At 37.3% G+C, this 3,719-nt stretch overlaps 1 protein-coding gene across 2 annotated transcripts in view; it reads left to right on the forward strand.

Annotated features, from left to right (window-relative positions):
* Positions 1-3,719, forward strand: part of FCHO2 (FCH domain only 2) — a 131,476-nt gene that overhangs the window by 475 nt on the left and 127,282 nt on the right. The window lies entirely within an intron of this gene.

Genomic DNA, 3,719 nt, shown 5'->3' on the forward strand with positions numbered 1-3,719 from the left:
GAGGGAGCGCGCCTCCTGCCCGCACCGCAGGCCCCCATCTGAGCCCTTTGGCCCCCCACCATTTCCACACGAAACCCCGTGCGCGCTGGGGCCGGCGCAGCATTTCCTCTCGGCTTCGTAGTTGGGCTCGCCGGTCAGCGCCCAGGACTTTGCCTCTGGGCCTGCCCACAAAGCGTATAAAAGTGGAGTTTAATGTTCCTGGATTCCTGGGGCTTAAGTGCACCGAGACTTCCAGTGCTCCGTGCTCCCTCCCCTTCCTCATTCTCCCCACACCCCGCTGTTAGCTCAGTATTAGGATTAGGTTCTTGTGGGAAGGGCTTCTCCCTCCCCGTGGAGTGTGCGCCGCGGTTATTGTTTGCTGTCATGGGAAGTACTGTTCAGCCATGGACAGGAAAGGAACGTGTTTACTCCGGTGTCTCGGGTGAATCTCATTTTATGTCTTGACAGTTGCAAGTACTGCAGTTCCATGTTAAGATTTAGAAATATTTAAAGGAGTAATCTTCCAGCGAATCAGGATTGTGCCTTAAATACTTTATTTCTAAGTGTCTCAGGGATGAACTTGTTTAGTAATCAAATCAGTTCATAGTTATTGGTTTTGTATCTACCTTGTTGTCCAAGCAACATAAATACTACACATAAGGTGTCCCCCCCCCCCAAAACGTACCATACAATACACCCATTCAGCTGTTACAATTCAAGGATTTGTTTTGTATATTTATAGAGTTGTGCAGACATCGCCACAGTGAATTTTAGAACAATTTTATCACTTCAGAAAGAATCCCTGTATCCATTAGCAGTCACTACTCATTTTCCTCATACCTCAGCAACTAATCGGTATATTTTTGCCTCTGCAGATTTATCTATTATGAGCATATTAAATAAATGGGGTCATATATGTGGTCCTTTGTGACTGGCTTCTTTTAGCTTGTTTCCAGGTACATCCATGATGTAGCATGCAAGTGTCAGTACTTATATGGCTAAGAATTCCATTATATGGCTAAGAATTATATGGCTAAGAATTCCATTGCATATATATATATATAACATTTTATTTATCCATCACCAGTGATGGACATTTGGTTGTTTCTACTATTTGGCTATTATGAATAATGCTGCTATGAACACTTCGTTACAAGTTTTTGTGTGCACATATATGTTCATTTCTTTTGGAAATGGGATTGCTGGTTCACACGGTAATTCTGTTTAATATTTCAAGGAGCCACCAAACTTTTCCAGAGTGGCAGCACTATTTTACAATTCCACTATCAGTGTCTGAGGGTTCCAATTTTTCCACATGATGGACAATACTAGTTATCCTTTTCATTACAGTGGATGGATATGAAGTAGTATCTCATTGTGGTTTTGATTTGCATTTCTGTGGTGGCTAATGATGTTGAACATCTTTTCATGTGCTTATTGCTCATTATGTATTTTCTTTGGCAAAATGGTTAGATTCATTGCCCATTTTTAGATTGGTTTGTCTTTTTATTATTGAGTTGTAAGAGTCTTTTTTTATATTCTGGGTACATGTCTCCTATTAGATATATGACTTTGTAAATAGTTTCTCCCATTCTGTGGGTTGTCTTTTTCATTTTCTTGATGGTGTACTTTGAAGCACAGACATTTTTAATTTTGATGGTCTTGAAATCCTAATTTTTCTGTTATCAGTTATGCTTTTGTTGTTTATCTAAGAAGTCTTTCCTAGACCAAGGTCACAAAGATTTGGGGGAGGGGGGAGGGGTTTTTTGTAAGAGTTTATTTCAGCCAAACTGGCAACATATGCTGTGGAGCAAATCTCAAATACTCTCCAAGGTCACAAAGATTTAATTCCATTGTTTTCTTCTGTGGGTTTTTATAGCTTTTGCTCTTATGTTTAGGTTTATGATCCATTTGAAGTTAATTTGTGTGTGTGGTAGGAGCAAGAGGTCCAATTTCATTCTTTGCATGTGAATATCTAGTTGTCCCAGCACCATTTGTTGAAAAGCATCCTTTTTCGCCCTAGCTGGTTTGGCTCAGTGGATAGACTGTTGGCCTGGGTTTGGTTCCGGTCTCCATCCCCACCCAGTAGGGGGGCGTGCAGGAGGCAGCTGATCAATGATTCTCTCTAATCATTGATGTTTCTATCTCTCCCTCTCTCTTCCTCTCTGAAATCAATACAAATATATTTTAAAAAAAGAAAAGAAAAGCATCTTCTCTCTTCATTGAATAGTCTTGGCATCCTTGTTGAAAATTGTTGGGCATACATGTATGGGTTTGTTTATCTCTGGATTTTTAGTTGTATTCCATTGTCTTACATTAGTGCCACGTTGTTTTGATTACTATAGCTCTGTAGTAAGTTTGGAATCAGGAGTATGAGTCTTCCAATTTTGTTCTTGTTCATGATTATTTTGTCTATTCTGGATCCCTTGCATTTCCATATGAATTTTTGATTTTGCCTATCAGTTTTAGAATTTAGGTTTTACAATAGCAATTAGCAATCATTTAAATTGACATTCTTAAAATGTTTTGCACATTTTTGATGCATGAATGTGTTTTGAAAGTTGAACTTAATTACAAATTATATACTAGCATTTTAAAGTTATCTTTTGTTTTCTGTTAACAGATTTGGACATAGCCTTGTTTGATGTTCTTGGCTATTATGAATAATACTTCTATAAACACTTTTGTACAAGTTTGGTGTAGGTACCCTTTTTTGTGTCTCTTAAAAGAGGAATAAATTTCGCCATCTGAAATCTATAGTGAATCTCAAGTTTAATTTATGTTGCAGTCTTTGCCTTCATTTCACTATTGAGTACAAATAGTTAAAATAGACTGTATTTTATTTTACTTTCAAGATTAGGATTGGGGCTGAAAAGCTCTAAATTAGAGCTTAAAAAGCTCCTAAGGAGGGTTAAGTGAACTAAGAAAGTCTAGGAACTAAATAACTTTTGATAATTTGATAGCTGTCTGTTTAAAGCAACAACTTAAAGATTCACATATTTTAGGATCATTTATAAAATAATTTTCTAAAAAATATTTTTTATTCGAGAGAGAGAAAGAGAGAGAGAGAGAAATGTAGACTTGTTCCACTTATTTATGCATTCATTGGTTGATTCTTGTGTGTGTCCTGACTGGGAATGGAATGGGCAACTTTGGTGTATGGGAATGGTGCTCTAACCAACTGAGCTAGTCGACCAGGGTTTAAAATTTCTTAAAATAGAGAACTTACGATTAACTTCACATTTCTTTCCGAATGTTTAAAGTGACACTGTCAAAAAGAATAAAACTTGTCAGAGTGAGAACCTTTCAAGTTTTCGATTTGTAACCAAACAACCTATTAATTGTTTTTTGCCCTACATATAAAAAGACAAACCTTTTGTTGTGGCATTTTATTAGAGGAAAGTTTGACTCATCCATTCAAACTTTCTTCAAGCTTTTTTGAAAGCAGCACATCCTGCCTTTAAGTCTTTAAAGTATGGTGTTTCTTAACCTAAAGCAGTGGTTCTCAACCTGTGGGTCACGACCCCTTCACAGGGGTCGCCTAAGACCATCAGAAAACACATATATAATTACATATGGTTTTTATCTTTTTTTCCCTTTTTTATCTTTAAATTCTTCGTTAGTTAAGGAATTACAAATGTGTCCTCATTCCCCCCCCATTAACCCCCAGAGGGCAATTTATTTAAAAAATATTTTATTGATTTTTTTTTTTTTTTAGAGAGAGTGGGGGGGGGGGATCG

The sequence above is a fragment of the Myotis davidii genome, unplaced genomic scaffold (assembly GCF_000327345.1).
Source record: "Myotis davidii unplaced genomic scaffold, ASM32734v1 scaffold44, whole genome shotgun sequence".
In the NCBI taxonomy this organism is placed as follows: Eukaryota; Metazoa; Chordata; class Mammalia; order Chiroptera; family Vespertilionidae; genus Myotis; species Myotis davidii.